A 17,124-nucleotide genomic window follows, 5' to 3' on the forward strand; every position below is an offset into this window, starting at 1 on the left:
GGGATCCGGTTATGGCTCAGTGGTAGAGCGCTTGCCTAGTGAGGATGAAGCACTGGGTTCTATCAGCACCACAAAAAATAAATAAATAAATAAAGATATTTTTAAAAATACATTCTACTGTCATGTATAACTAATTAGAACAAATAAAAAATTAAAAAATAAAAGAAATATAACATTCAGAGACAAGCAAGGTGGCACACACCTATAATCCCAGCGGCTCAGGAAGCAGGAAGATCTGGAGTTCAAAGCCTGCCTCTGCAATAGAGCAATCCCCTAAACCACTCGGCAAGACCCTGTCTCTAATAAAATACAAAAGGGCTGGGGATGTGGTTCAATAGTTAAGTGACCCGGGTTCAATTTCTGGTACAAAAAAAAAAGCAATTCAGTCATAGCTTATGAAAGTTCATAAGCAGACAAAAATATGGTATTAGAAACCAAATATTGGTTATCTTAGGGGAATGGTTAATGTTCCCTTTCTTGATCTGGGTACTGTTCACACTTTCTGTGTATATTTTTTACCTGTATTATGTATACATTGATATGATTTCATTTTAATTTATATTTTCTATATAAACATATATCCTTGCTATGGTTTGAATGCTGTGTCCCTTCAAAATTCATGTTCAAACTTAATCCCCCACTGTGGGGGTATTAAGATATAAGGACTCTGGAAATGTGATGAAGTCATGAGGGTTCCATTATCATGAATAGGACTAATTCCCTTATAAAAGCTTCCTGGAAAGTGTTGCCCTTCCATTTCTTCCACCATGTGAGGACACAGCTTCTGTCCCCTCCAAAGGATGCAACAAGGCACCATTTGGAAGCAGAAAGCCCTTACCAGATACCAAATCTGTCAGTACCTTGATCTTAGACTTCCTAGCCTACAGAACTATAAGAAATACATTCCTATTACTTGTAAACTATCCAGTCTAAGGTATTTTGTTACAGCAGCAGGAATGGACCGAAACACCCATACACATGCCTACCTTAGGCCACCCACAGTTCTGTTAGCACTGGACCAGGATATAACTGGGGAAAATCATAAGAAGCCAAAGTAGACAGGGATAATGAGTTCTAGCTTGCACACACTGAATTTGAGGACCCTGAAATGGATATATTATAGGTAGTAGATAGTAGTCAATGAGACTTCCAAGTATGGAGCTTAGGAGGAAGCTCTGAGCTGGAGATAGAAATTTAAGTCATCAGCATATGAGCAAGATTACTTACTCAAAGAAAGAATCTAAAAGTTCAGTGAGCCAGGAATCCAACTCCAAGAAGAAAGAAGAGTAAAGATATCTCCTTTTTTTTTTTTTGCGGTGCTGGGGATCAAACCCAGGGCCTTGTGCTTGCGAGAGCAACCACTCCCCAGCCCAAGATACCTCCTTAAATATCAGTTGTTTTCACAGCTTCAAAAATCGGTTCCTGTAAAATCAGTTTACAGCAAACCGGGAAGAGCAATAACCATGAACTATGTTCAACAGTACAGCTAGCTCATTCAGTGGATGAAGTAAAGAAAAGAAATTTGGTAGGGAGAGGGTTTTCCAGATGGAAGGCACAACATATGGCAAGAATAGGAGTATGACAGTACAGCCTGATTCATAACTGGCTTATCTGATTTTACAGTAAGGACACATCCTAAAAAGGCCTAAAAGAAAGATACAAACTAAGGCCTCGCAGAACACAGAGAGAACAATTAAAGAAGACTGCATGTGATCATGAAATGAGCCATTCCTAACCTCATTCCCCAGCATATCTGCATATCCTTCAGGCCTCACCTCAGGCACTAATTCCTCTCCTCCCTGCTCCACAGGTAGATGAGACCATGCCAAACCTCATCCTCCCATGCCTTGTCCATGCCTCTACTGTAATATGTATCCTGCTATGCTACTATTATGGATCATATCCAACCTACCCACTAGACTGTAAGCAGAGCAGAGAATTTTATTTTTGTATCCTTGATTCCCAGCACTCTCTACTGCTTGCCATCTAATAATCACTCAATAGATATTTGTTGAACAGATGTTTTAAACTTGTTTTGCACAAGACTATTAGCTCCTTGGCCTTAGAATGTGTTGCAGTTATAGATTTATGTTCTTTATTTTGCTTTACTTATGATAGTATCAAAGTAAATTTACATTCCAAATGTAAAGTGACTAAGGGAAGATGTAGCCAAGGACAATACTGAACAACAAAAGAGCAGCCTGGAAGAAAAGTTGGCTCTAAACAAGTCACAAGTAAAATAAAAATATCAATAATAACAGTAAGCACTAATATACCAAAGGAAGGTATTTTTTTCCCTCCTTGCCTCACTTAATCCATACATCGCCCCAACAATAGAGTAAATTTCCCTCTTATATATGTAAAAACAATCTTTTTCATTTGTCTCTGTAATAAGTTACAGGTAGAAAACTAAAAGGTAAGTGGCTATATTTGTCTGGATAAAGGCAAGAAAATAGTATATGCTGCACTCTTCACATCAATAAAGCCTCAACTGTTTCATTTTTAGCTAGCCAGCACAGATAATGTGGTCCCATAAATTCACTAGGAGAAAGTCTGCTAGCACTTTCTCCATTCCACTATATGCAACAATCTTTAAGTCTAAGAAAGAAACTGTAAACTGGCCTTCATGGATTCCCTCCTTCACTGGGAAAAGAACCTTACAGAGTCAATAAACCAAGTATGACAAACTTTTTATGTTTTAGGGTGCTCTGATTTCACTCTGGTAAACTAGGAGGGGGGGAATGCAACTAAGATTTATATAGTCCTTTATAGTTTAAAAAGTATTTTCACATTTATTATCTCATTTGAGTCCAAATTCAGATATGTAAACTGAAGCTCCAACAGATTATTAATGAATTTGATTTCAAATTTCTTGCTGGACATTCAGATTGTTAATATGTATAACTGAGCGTCTCCTGTTGGTGGTATTCTGTACTTCCAGATGACAAATTCTCCTACCCCAACACGTGAGGACCAATGTACCAGCGAGCCTTTCTACAAAAAGAGGCATAAAAACCCCAACCAAAAGAGTCAAGTGGCTTGCAAAAATATGACATGAAGCTTCAAGCTGGTATAACAAAAAAAAAAAAAAAAAAAGAATCTAAAATATGCAGATTTTCTCTACCAGTGAGAAAAATGCTTCAAAATAGTAGTCTTAAAGAGTTCGCATAGGGCTGGGGTTGTGGCTCAGTGGCAGAGCACTTGCCTACACGTGTGAGGCACTGGGTTCAATTCTTACACCACATAAAAAATAAATAAAGATATCATGTCCATCTATAACTAAAAATATATATATTTTTAAATAGTCTAAGAAAAAAAAAAAAAGAGTTCACATAGATGAGTGTGGTGGCCCACACCTGTAATTCCTGTAATTTGGGACACAAGTTCAAGACCAGCTTCAGCAACTTAGTGAGGTCCTGAACAACTTAATGAGACCCTATCTCTAAATAAATAAATAAATAAAACAGAGGGCTGGGAATGTGGCTCATTGCACCCATGGGTTCAATCTCCAGCACCAAAAACAATAAGAGTTCACAAAGGCTGTTACTCTGTTCCTATTTCCAACTCTGATCAATATCCAAGTAATCTGATCATCCATAAAAGCAAATTGGCTGCTTCCTGCTATCTACTAAACTACCCATATTCTTCAGTAAATGCATACATAGATAATAGAAAGCATTACTGAGCTTAGCATATGCAAAGTCCTGGGTTTGATCTCTAGCACAAGAAGGAAGAAAGAAAGGATGGATGGTGAACCATAGACAATAATTCTGCTTCTTTGTATCTTTTCGTAATTTCCAGTTTTCATCATGTATATTTTAATGGTAGAAGACAAAACACTTTGACAATTAAAAAACAGGAATAGGGGTTGGGGATATAGCCCAGTTAGTATAGTGTGTGCCTCACATGCACAAGGCTCTGGGTTCTTATCAAAGGAAAGGAAAGGAAAGGAAAGGAAAGGAAAGGAAAGGAAAGGAAAGGGAAAAGGAAAAGGAAAAGGGGAAGGGGAAAGGAAAAGGAAAAGGGGAAGGGGAAGGGGAAGGGAAAGGGGAAGGGAAAGGGAAAGGGAAAAGGGAAAGGGAAAGGAAAAGGAAAAGGAAGGGAAAGGAAAGGAAAGGAAAGGAAAGGAAAGGAAAGGAAAGGAAAGGAAAGGAAAGGAAAAGAAAAGAAAAGAGAAAGAAAGAAAGACCTAAGAATAAAGTGCCTAGTGTGGTGGCGCAAACCTGTAAGCCCAGATATTGGAGAGGCTGGAGATACCAAGTTTGAGGACAACCTGGGTAACTTAGAAAGACCTGGTCTCGGACTGGGGCTGTGGCTCAGTGTTGGAGCACTTGCCTTGCACATGTGAGGCACGGGGTTTGATCCTCAGCACCACATTTAAAAAAAAAGAATAAAAAATATTTGTCCATCTATAACTAAAAATATATATTAAAAAAAAGAAAAGAAAGACCTGGTCTCAAAAATAAATATTTTTTTCTGGAATCAGGAATTAAACCCAGGTTTGCTTAGCCACTGAGTCACATCCCCAGTCCTTTTTATTTTTTATTTTGAGACAGGGTCTCAGCAAGTTGCTTGGGGCCTTACTAAGTTGCTAAGGCTGGCCTTGAACTTGAGATCTTCCTGCCTCAGCCTCCAGAGCCCAACTGCTGGAATTGGCATGCACCACTATGCCTGGCTCAAAATAAATTTTAAAAGGGTCAGGTGTGTAGCTCAGTGATAGAGCATTTGCCTAGCATATACACAGGCCCTGTGTTCAATCCCCAATACCACCAAACAAACAAAAAAACAGAAAAAAAGGAAGTCACAGAAGAATACTTATACTATGATACTCTTTATAAAAAGTTGCACACATAGGGCAAGGAATATCTGTTGCCTAGCAGAGAGAGGCCCTGGGTTCTATTCCCAGTGCCACAAAAAAAAAAAAAAAAAAAAGAAAAAAAGTTGCAAGTAAACTATATTGTTTACAAGGGGTTGGAGGTGGGGGAGGGGATGCTGGGTAGTAATATTTGCCAAATTATATTGTTATATTGTGTGCGTGTACGAATATGTAACAACAAATTCCATCAATATTTACAACTATAGTGCACCAATAAAAAATGTGGAAAAAACACATTGTTTAGATGTTTAGAGATATGCACATATTTGGTAAAAGTAAGGGAATGATTCACGTCAAATTCAGGAAAGCAGGAGGGAAACCTAAGGGAGAGGGAAACCCAAGGGAGAGGGAAGGAGGAAGATTCAATTGGGCAGAGCTTCCCAAGAGACTTTAAAAATACTACAAAGCTCCTTTTTTGTTAGGCTGGGTAATAGACAATCTTTATTATTATTAAATAATTTTTTGAATTTGTGTTATATATACTCATACATATGAACTACTTCACAATTTAAAAGGAAGATATAAAGATGAATGAACTGTATGTAATCCAGACATTTTCTCCTACTATCTGTGTAACTTTAAACAATTTAATCTGACAGCAGTCTACTTATTTTATAGATGAGGAAATTAACAGCTCACATCTGTTTAGTACTTTTTCTGGCATTTAAAGAACTATTTAAAGTTCCTAGACTACAAGTATGCAAATATGTAGCAAAAACATGCAAATGGCAATAAATTTTTATATCATAATAATACAAAATAATGTCTCTTTAATAAATAATACAATACCATAATACTAAGAACTCATTGGCAGGACACAGAAGGCAATTCATCATTCTAGCCTCTGCCTAGCTTTTTAATAATAATGGTAACTTACACTGTTTTAATGTTCACTGTGTAACACACCATGTTAAAAGCTTTCTTGGATTATTTTGTCTAATCCTCAAACAACTTTATGAGATTAGTTCTATTATACCCACTTTAAAGATGAGTTCACTGTGCCCAGCGTCACATAGTTAATAGTGACAGACTTCAGAACCCACACTCAGTCACCACACTCATTTTGCCTCACTTATTTCACATTAAATTCTCTCTCCCATGACACTTGCTCCTTGACAACTGCTTTTTGTTCATCTTCATTTCCCCTGGCACTTAGCAGGCATTCAATAAATAAACAGTGAACAGATATTTCATGTATTTACAGTGTTTTCAAGACACAATTTCAGGACATGAACTGATTTGTTCCTCTTGATAGCTTTGGGAAGTATAAATGAGTTTTTTGTTTGTTTTGTTTTAGCATACTTAAGTGTATGACTCCGGGCATTCAGTACATTCACAAGGCTGAGCAATCATTACTAGTAAATATGAAAGGTTTCTAATGACTTTACTTAAGTCTCAGCTTTCAAGTGATGGATTTGAAGCCAGTTTAACTCCTAAATTCATGAGCTATTCATTCTACCAAGGCCTCTACCAATACTTCCACCTGCTCTCCACTTTTCACCAGAGTGTCTCAAGGGTCAAAAGAAGTTAAGACACCGTCTTAAAACGCTTTATACACATTAACACTGCACAGGTGACCACAGCTATAGGGGAGAAAAATCCACTAACACATTTCTCTCAGGTGATTACTTTTCATTTTGCGCTTTCAAAAGCTAGAACTGTAATAGAAACATCACAACTCTAAACATTACCTGCAGATGCACAAAAGCAAGGTCTGGACCCCAGAGTAAAGTTATGAGGAGAAATGTTTGCATTAGTTAGATTACACTCTCATAGAACTACAGGTAATTGCTCAAAACTGATTTTATTGTAATACAGAAAACCTCTTTGTAACAAAACACTTTCAATTCCAAGGGTGAGTTCAATCTTCCATCATTCTACCTAATTTGAAAACCACAAAAAAAAAAAAAAAGACTCCAAGTAGGTATTTTTGTGCTCAACTGAAAGTCAAGAAAAATGGTTTGTTTTCAAGCTGAACTGTGAAGCTTTAACAAAAATAAAAAGAATATTTTTGATCCCATTGGTGCCAATTTTATCCTCTTTACATCTCATTTTTCCTCAGTCTGAGCTCTAATCAACAACCACTTCATATTTAACATATCATAGTTAATGTAATAAGTACAGAAAACAATTTCCCTAAAGATGTTCCCACCATTTACACTCCTCTCTATTTTCCATCATCAGCATTGTGCCATGAGAATAAGTGTATCTCTAAGCTTTAAATCAAATTTCTGATGAATAGATGGAGATGTTGTTTCTGTAGTTAATACAAAGCATACATCAACGTCATCCCCTAAAAAATAAAATAAAAATGATTCTATATACTTCATTTATCCACATCTGACAGAATTCTGATCACCTGAACTCCTTTTGAAGAAAATTCAATCTATAAAATAGTCCAATTATTTTAAATCTTATCAAGCAATGTCAAAAGAAAATCAAATGAAAAACTCCATCAGTACCATCTCACCATCTCACCAATGAATATTTATGACATTTCCATATTTCCTGTCTTCTGTTTACATAAAGCAGTGATGCCAAGATTCATCTCAGTATTATTAGCCTGCAATACAATGATGGGCCTAATTGCCTTGCAAACCAGGACACCAATAAATGGAGTCTTCAAGCAATCAATTTTAAGAGGAGGGAAAAAAGGCCTAAGCTCTTTCTGCATACGTGCACGTTGCCTACCTAGAAAATAAATTCAGTTTCATATTTTTTAAGTCTCATTCATCAGTTCTCAAGCAAGGAATGCACCCTTAACAACCTCAAGCTCATCAAATCTATTTAAATTCCAAATTCCAGGACTAGTTTTAATGCACCAGGGCGAAGGGGAAAGGAAAAGGCAGAGTTCTCACACAGAAAGATACCTATCACAACCCAGTTGCACCTCCTTGACCTTTAGTTTCAAAGTGGGTCCCACCAAATTCCTCTTTATGACATAAGAATAATAAAAGACACCCTCCCCTCCTTAACTGAAGCCCCTCTCAACTTTACCTTTTTGGCTGACTTTACTTCCAAAAGACACTAATATAAATAAAACAAACAAAAAGATCAAACTGACATCTTAAAATGTCCTCCAGGAGAGAGTCTTTAATGTACCTTCTCTGTCCCCTGCAAAGTACCCTTTTACAACCTTCTAATTACTGCCTCTCCCCCAAAAACAGCCACCAAAACTGCCCATTTAAGTGTTCCAACCCCTAAACCTCTATCTTAGAGGATATCCCAATCCTTCCTCTCCAGAACAATCCAACCCACTCCTGCCCAGCACTGCTCACCTCTCCATCTTCTCTGTCCCATCCACACCAACAACTCCAGGTCTCCCACATCTTACATTTCCCCTCTTTCACCTCACCATCTACAACCACCTCTCCAGCTCATCACAAACATTCCTTCTCCAAAACTCCTTCTGCCACCTTGGCCAAGGGACATTTTCTTCAAGATACCATCCCCCAATCTTGCTCACCACCTGCCACTATTCTTTCAGTGAATCCAGTCTAGCAGTCTTATGTGCCACAATGCCCTCTCCAGTGAGTCCAAGATCACCCTAAATTCTACTTCACTGTGCCCCACCCCCAATTTCAATCCCTGTCCTCCCATTTTAGGCCTAACTTCCAATTTATCCCCCTCCTGCCAGCTCACCATCACACTCCCTCCCTGAGATTGAAAGTCTCACCCCTACCAGCGCCTATTCCAACCTTCATCAACCATCCCAGGAAAATCCCAAATCCCACCCCCTCCGCTCTATCTTAACCATGCTAATTCCATAAGTCTCCGCAAATTCCACCATCCCCAGGTGACAAAAGCCCGCTTCAAGCTCAGGTCTCAACCCATGCCAAGTCCCTCACCCCCAGCTCCTACCACCCTATCACCTCCATCAGTCTGTCCCAGTCCCACCCCAAATTCCACCTTACTGAATTAAAACATTCCCCAGGGCCTTATCCAACGGTTTACATCCCACTCTATATTGAAATCATCCACCTATCTCCCAGCCCGGCTCAGATCCCAAGCTGTCAACTGCTCCAGGCCAACCCCAAATCACCACCCTCATTTAGTCCCCTCCCCATTATAAAAAACATCCCACTTCAGTCTCCCATCTCACCCCAAGACTATCCCAAATGCTTCCCGACACCCCCCGCCCCAACACACACACACACACACACACACACACACACACACACACACACACACACACAGGCTCCTGTCCCAGGTCCGGCTATTCTCCCATTAAAAGCCCACCTCCTTCATTACCCCCCAACCTGCTTGGGTCCCACCCTCACCCCACCCCCAGTCCGCGCTCGGACAAGTCTCCCCCACCAGCCCGCCGTTCCATCGCGACCCCAGCCCCCTCCCCCCAACCCGCGCGGGGGCTCTGCAGCCCCCACTCTCATTCTCCCCAGCACCTCCAGCACAGGCTCCAGACCAGCGGACCGGCGGGCCGGGGCTTGGGGGGACTCGGGGGGGTCTCCTCACCGGCTAGCCGCTGCAGGCGAAAAAGGTTGCGGCGACGACAGGCGGCGATGCCCTTGTCTTCTCTGGAGGCTACAGCGGCGACGCTCTCGCTCCCTCGCCCGTGTCCAGTAGGGTGGCGGGTGGCGCGCAGGGACGGGAGCCTCCTCCTCCTCAGCTACTCGGCTCTGAATCCTCTGCAGTAGCCGCCGAGAAGCCCGACGGGTGGGGGGAGGGGACGATCGGCTGCAGGCGAGAGAGGAGGAGGCGGAGGGAGGGGGCGGGGGACCGCTGAGAAGGGCTGGGGAGGAGGAGCCGGCGCGGCGTCGCGACACGTCCCATGGCCTCAACACCGCCGGACCACAACTCCCGGCATGCCCTGTTCCGGCCCGCACTCGGCCTTTGCTTCCCGCCGCGCCAACGCTGAGGGGTCGTGCTTTCTGCCGCCAGAGACAATGGAATGGAGCTGTCGGTGCGCTGACGGCTTTTATAGCCTTGAAGACCACTTGTCGGGAAAGTCAGGCGATTCTGCATCCCCATTCTCAGGTGGTGAAGCTTTCAGCGTCTCCAACCTACTCAGAGACACGGGTTGCCGTCCACTGGACTACATCTCCCAGCATGCCCCACAGCCTCCCACTCTCCTCCTTCCGGACCCTTCTCAGACCCGGTACTACAGTTCCCAGGGAGTGTAGTCCCTGCAAAAGGTAGGAGATGCAGTTCTCGATTCTTCCTCCATGTTAAGAAAAAGAAGTGAAAGAGAAAAAGGGAAGGAATATATCAACCCACCGAGCATAGGCCTAGATGAGCTAATCACCTGTGATTCTGTACTCTCCATCTCCGTTACTACTGTCTCACTCCAGAATAATGAGGCAGCTTCCTCACTGGTATCTTCGCAAATTCGAGGACGATTCGGCAACTTGAATTCAAATGTAAAAAGGACATTTATGTACATTTACGGCATCATTACTTTTAGAATTTACCTTGAAAAGATAATGGATAAAAGACAAGCACACAGATTGTTATATTAGGTTGTTGATTATGGGGAAAAATGTAAGTATCCGTCAATAGGAGGCTCATTAAATGGTGATATATGCATACATACAATGCGGTACTTAGCAGCCATTTAAAATGATGAAGATCTATTGACATGAAAAGCTGTTTACAACTTACTCTTAAGGGGAAAAATAATTCCAAAACACTATGTTTAGACAGGTCCAGTTTATGTGAAATTTAAGACAATATTCTATAAACATAGATTTCGGGAAAAAGGTTCCCCCAAAATATTATTAGTGATTATCTGGGGTAAAGGGTGTCAGGTTTCAAGTTATTTTAATTTTCATATTGACTGAATTGTTGTAAAGAAACACATTTTGGGGGCTGGGGAGATAGCTCAGTTGGTAGAGTGCTTGCCTTGTAAGCACAAGGCCCTGAGTTCGATCCCCAGCACCCAAAAAAAAAAAAGAAACACATTTTTTTTCTTTTTTTTTTTTTTTTTGGGGGGGGGGGGGGGCTACTACTGGGAATTAAACCCAGGGGTGTTTACCATTGTACTACACCCCCAGACTTTTTTCTCTTTTTTTTGGTACGGGGGAATTTGATACCTAGGGACACTTAACTATTGAGCCTCCTGCCCAACCCTTTTTTATTTTTTATTTTGAAACAGGGTCTCTAAGTTGCTGAGACTGGCTTTGAACTTGGAGTCCTCCTGTCTGAGCCTCTCCAGTGCTGAGATTACAGGTGTGTTCCACTGGGCCCAGCAGCGTATACTACTTATGAAAAGCTATGAGACTGCTGGGCACAGTGGCTCACGTCTGTATTTCCAGCCACTTGGGAAGCTGAAGCAGGAAGATCACAAATTCAAAACCAGCCTCAGCAATTTAGCAAGGCCCTGTCTCAGAATAAAAAATAAAAAGGGCTGAGTAGTGAGGCACTTAGCAACTCAGTGAGACCCTGTCCCTAAATAAAATACAAAAAAGTGCTGGGGATGTGACTCAGTTAAGCACTCCTGAGTTCAATCCCCAGTATCAAAGAAAAGAAAAATCGTGAGACCCTTTCCAAAAAAGTAAAATTTCCAAATCCAACAACCTCTCTCCTGCCTAGAAATATTTCGTGGCTTAAGGACTCTGTCTGGTTCTGGGAGCTCAATAGTTCTATTAAAACAATGACAGTGACTTCTAATTCATATCATTAACAAAGAGAATTTTCTCAATTTTCAGTGTTCTCGAATGTTTCCCTTTTCTTATCCTTCCACACCCATTTCCTCCTCTTACTCACTCTTCAAACTTAGGCCAAAATCCTACCTTCCTTTGGCATATTTTAAGCACACTCATTAATCCTTACATCTTATTTCTTATAGCATAGCTTTCTGATCTGTGGGCTAGAGACTGTGAGGAGGGAAGTAAAAATGGAAGAACAGTGCCTACACAAAGCATTTTCTACAGAATGAATAAATTTGTTTTGCAGTTAAAAAAATATATATATTTGTTTTTCTTCTGACAACTGTGTCTAGCTCTTCCAGAATGTAGACTCTGAGGCTGGGTATTTAAAACAGTGGCAGAGTGCTTGCCTTGCACAAGGCTCTGGGTTTGATCCTTAGCACCGAACCAAAAACAAAATAACAAGGAAAAGAAAATGTGGAATATGGTATCAGATGATTTCTGATTTAACATAAATAATGTATTCAATTACAGTATTTTTAATTTTATGTCATTATTCTTTGATGTTCTATAAAAAAAATAATAGGACATTTGAACTCTACCACCCAGCCCACTGGAGCTCAGGAAAGCTGAGAGAAAGCTCTGGTTGCTTAGGTCAGAAGATAACAGTTCACAGTCCTGGTGAAGCTTCTCTCTCTAGCACCCTCAACAGCACACTCTGGTTACATTGCTTTTCCTCAGGACCCATGTTCCCCAAATATATCAAGCACTGTCTTTTTTCAACTGCCTATCTCCTTTTTCATCCTAATCTCCCAATTTTAAGAATTCCAACCTTCCGTTCCCTTTTCTGACAACAGCGAAAAAGGTGCCTATGGTGCATTGGCTATGTAACAAGTCCCTCCCTCTGTCTCGTTGACCATGCCTTTTCCAAATCCTGTCTTCACTTCTTTTCCTCCTCCTTCCCCACTTTTCTAGTGACAAGAACTGGAAGCTTGGTGGTCAAAATTAGAAGAGCTCTGATCTCTCTAGCCATATCAGCATTGTCTGAGTTGGGAGAGTCAAGAGGTGTGAGGAAGCTTCTTGGACCAGGAATCTGGCAATCGGGTTCTAAATTAGACCTTGGAAAAAGTGTTCCACATCTCTATTAATTAGAGAAATGCAAATTAAAACAACCCTAAGGGGGCTGGGGAGATAGCTCAGTCAGTAGAGTGCTTGCCTTGCAAGCACAAGGCCTTGGGTTCGATCCCCAGCACCCAAAAAAAAAAAAAAAAAAAAAAAAAACCCCTAAGATTTCTTCTTACTCCAATTAGAATGGCCATTATCAAGAACACAAACAATAATAGATGTTGGCGTGGATGTGAGGAAAAAGGCACCCTCTTACATTGCTGGAGGAGTTGCAAATTGGTGCAGCCACTCTGGAAAGTAGTGTGGCGAATCCTCAGAAAACTTGGAATGTCACCTTTTGACCCAATTATCCCACTCCTTGATTTATACCCAAAGGACTTAAAATTAGCATACTACAATAACACAGCCATATCAATGTTTGTAGCAGCTCAATTCACAATAGCCAGATTGTGGAACCAACCTAGATGTCCTACAACAGATGAATGGATAAAGAAATTGTGGTATATATACACCATGGAATATTATTCAGCCATAAAGAAGAATAATATCATGGCATTTGCAAATAAATGGATGGATTTGGAGAATAATGCTAAGTGAAATAAGCCAATCCCAAAAAACCAAAGACCGAATGTTTTCCTGATAAGTGGATGATGACATATAATGGTGGGGGAGTGAGAGAAGAATGGAGGAACTTCTACTTTATGTAGAAGGCAATGGGGAAGTATGAAAAATTGTGGAATGAGACAGACATCATTACCCTATGTATGTGTATGATTACACGAATGGTATGACTACAGTCGTGTACAGCCATAGAAATGAAATGATGTACCCCATTTGTGTACAACAAACCAAAATGCAGTCTGTAAAAAATTATTAATTAATTAATTAATAAAGTAGATCTTGCCATGAACATGCTGGGGACCCTCAATCCCTTCCCTTTTTTGTGGGGGAGAGGGGTACAGGATTGAACTCGGGCACTCAACCACTGAGGCACATCGCCAGCCCTATTTTGTATCTTATTTAGAAACACAGTCTCACTGGGTTGCATAGCGCCTCACCATTGCTGAGATTGGCTTTGAACTCTCCATCCTCCTGTCTCAGCTCCCCAGGCCACTGCCATTAGAGGCATGCACCACTGTGCCCAGAAATCCCTTCACTTCTGAACCTCCATTTTTATATCTGTAAAATGGAAGAAATGATTCCTGCCCTGCTATTTCATAAGGTTATTAGAATTTTTTTAAATGGGTATGCCAAGCACTATGGCAAATGCCTGTAATCCCAGCTACTAGGGAGGCTGAGGCAAGTTTGAGGCCAGGCTCAGCAACTTAATAAGTAAGACGCTGTCTCAAAATATTTAAATTGAAGGCCTGGGGATATAGCTCAGTAGTAGAATATCCCTGGATTCAATCTCCAATACAGAGAGAAAAAAAAAAAGAACCTCTGGGTATGAAAGTGTTTTGAAGAGTGTAGAGCATCACAATCTAATTCCTTCATCCAATTTGAAATTTCTCTCCAAATCACTGCCAAGTCATGGCATATAAATTTCTTACTGAGAATTATATCAATGTTAATGAATTGAAGAACATTTTGATGAATTTATTAGCCAATTTAATTCCTTGATAAAATTTTTATATTTCTAACTGTACTGTTAAAAATTCTAACTTTTCTATATTGAATTTGTATCGAGATATGTTCTTTTCTCTATCAATTTTATAAGAAAGATTTGATTCATCTGTTATCATTTTTCTTTGATGATTTTTCTGATTATTATTGTTTCAGCCATTATAAAATTTCCTTGCTAATAATTATTTCCACCAAGTCTGCCTTTTCCTCAAAGCAATTGGAGCCATTGTTGGTTTTATTTTGTGTCGATTATTCCTACTTAGTGGAATTTTCCCAGGGGTCAACTTTGCAGTGGTCAATGTTACCAACAAAGATGAGATCATTCAGTTTGCTTCTCCATCCATAATAAATTGTATCACATGTAACTTTAGCCATTGTCAGTTTTATTTTGTGTTGATTATTTCTACCATATCTAATTTTCTTCTGCAACCCCATCAAAATAAACTCAAGAGTCAAAATGACAGAGTCCAAACACTATCCTTTGCCTATTAGTATCTGATTAACTTGTAATTTGTTGTGTTTTTGTCCCAGCAATGTTAATGAGCTTCCTTGCATGCTGTCTCTCTAAACATCTCTTTGGGGCCTTTGGCACATGTGTAGTCTTTAAGAACTGCTCTGGGAGCACAGGAAAATGGATATTAAAGATCATGTTCGGGGGCTGGGGTTGTGGCTTCGCGGTAGAGTGCTTGCCTAGCACCGGTGATGCACCGGGTTCCATTCTTGGCACCACATAAAAATAAAAAAAGGTATTGTGTCAATCTACAACTAAAACATACCTATTTAAAAAAAAATGTTAGGAGAACTGATTTTTATTAATAATCCAAATGCTGTGCTAATGTCTAAGATCTATTATCTCATTTCCTTCAAGCTTGAGCTGTGCAGTAGTGCTTACCTGTAATCCCAGAGGCTCAGGAGGCTGAGGCAGGAGGATCATGAGTTAAAAACTAGCCTAAGCAATTTAGCAAGGCTCTAAGCAATTTAGAAAGACCCTGTCTCAAAATAAAAAATAAAAAACAGGCTGGGAATGTGGCTCAGTGGTGAAGCACCCCTGGGTTCAATCCCTGGTTACCAAAACAACAACAACAAAAAAACCTTTCAACCTAAACTTCCTTTACCTGCCCATCTTATAGGAGAGGAAATTGAGACTGAAAGAGGAAGGGACTGGCTGAGTTAGCATTAGAATCTCGTCTCTCTTTAATTCTCAGTGCTATTTGTATTGTGATTTGCAAGGTTATCTCATTTAATTTTATAAATGTTTGCAATTATCTTTTTGGAAAATTAAATACAATTTTTGAGTTTAGCTAAGAGATAAAACAAGAGAAATTACATGAATATAAACAAAGCACTCTCAGAGCTTCTTGTTACTGCAAATGAGACAAGAAGTATGAAAATGTTTTGTAAATGGCTCAACACTGGGCAAATGGAAGTTACTGCCATTTGTGCCGAAGGCTGTTAGATAAAGCTGCTATGCCAGCTTGCCAGAATGCTAGAAAACTAATGACACACCATTAATTCACTACATGAGTATCAAGTGCCCACTCTAATATTCAATAGCCAATATTAAAGGAATAAAATTGTATTCTACTTATCCTTTAGAACCTAATTCAGGCATCAGAAAGCTTCTCCTGACTTTGGCTAGGTTGAGTCTGCTGGGGACTCTCACTACACTGCTAACACCCTATGTTCACTATTTACATACTGTCCTCAAGGACAAGGCCCAAGGTTATCTGGTTCCTCTTGGTGGCCCAAAAGTTCAATGTAGCTCAGGGCTTCTTGAAAAGTAAGGGTTCAAAAAATGGTGATTGAATCAATCAATCAATTAATCAATTAGCATGACAAGTATATAGATGATATAGAGAATCAATGAGAATGCAAGGGAAAATACACATCAAGTGAAATTAAGGGCAAAAGTAAATCACAAATGAATCTGAATGAACCAATAATAACAACTGAAGCTCCTGTTGAGCAGCAGCAGTACAGGGAAAAACTTAATATCCTAGGTTCAGTTCCTGCCATTGCCTAGCTGGGTGTCCCCAGTCAAGTCAATTTCCCACTTACACCTGTTTTCTCTTTTGTAAAACCTTGGAGTACTTCCAGTGCAAATGAAAGAGTTAACTAAAGTAACAGATGTTTTGCAAGGTATGCAGAGCTGACAGAGTGAAGATTGTTACTGAAAAAAGCCAGAAAATAATTTGGAAGAAGTGGTTGGAGTTTAAGTTTAGCAGCATAAAGCTGCTCAAGGGATGGGGATATAATCAGTGATAGACTGCTTGCCTAACGTGTGAAGCCCTGGATTTGATCCCTCAGCACCACAAAAAAACTGCTCAAGTTCATAAACTTAAAAACATGGGGCTGGGGCTATAGCTCAATGGCAGAGTGCTTGCCTAGCACGTGTGAGGCAGTGGGTTCAATCCTTAATACCACATAAAAATAAAGGCATGCTGTCCATCTACAACTACAAAAATATTTTTTAAAATATATATGTATATGTAAATATATGTGTATGTATTTACAAACACACACACCCACACACACAATTGCACTGTTGAATTGTGTCCTCCCAAAATATGCCCAGTGCCATGGGCCTATAATCCCAGCAACTCAGGAGACCGAGGTAGGAGGATTACAAGTTCAAGGCCAGCTTTAGTTAAGACCCTATCTCAAAATTCAAAAAAATTTAAAAGGGCTGCAGCTGTAGCTCAGTGGTAGAGCATCCCTGGGTTTAATTCCCAGTACCACCAAAAGAAAAAAATATAGGAAAGAATAAGATCTCATTGGCAGTCTAATAACTACCATAATTTCAAAGTATCAAGGAGCACAAACAGTATTTCAATATATCTGCAACAACTGCAATATGACATGAAAACGTCTGTTATGGTGACAAAGTCACATGAA

At 40.1% G+C, this 17,124-nt stretch overlaps 1 protein-coding gene and 1 pseudogene across 7 annotated transcripts in view; one reads left to right on the plus strand and one right to left on the minus strand.

The window, feature by feature from the left end:
- LOC124959591 (N-lysine methyltransferase KMT5A-like) overlaps window positions 1-9,531 on the plus strand; it is a 118,398-nt pseudogene extending 108,867 nt beyond the window's left edge.
- Fam168a (family with sequence similarity 168 member A) overlaps window positions 1-9,592 on the minus strand; it is a 207,438-nt gene extending 197,846 nt beyond the window's left edge. For 2 of the 7 annotated variants that reach the window (XM_047516075.1, XM_047516070.1), the window contains exon 1: window positions 9,350-9,592. The gene's annotated coding sequence lies outside the window, so the exon portion shown is untranslated. The remainder of the gene's footprint in view (window positions 1-9,349) is intronic. The other 5 variants (XM_047516071.1, XM_047516069.1, XM_047516074.1 and 2 more) reach the window with 3 other exon arrangements.
- Window positions 9,593-17,124: the final 7,532 nt, after the last annotated feature.

The sequence above is a fragment of the Sciurus carolinensis genome, chromosome 11, assembly GCF_902686445.1.
Source record: "Sciurus carolinensis chromosome 11, mSciCar1.2, whole genome shotgun sequence".
NCBI classification, from domain to species: domain Eukaryota; kingdom Metazoa; phylum Chordata; class Mammalia; order Rodentia; family Sciuridae; genus Sciurus; species Sciurus carolinensis.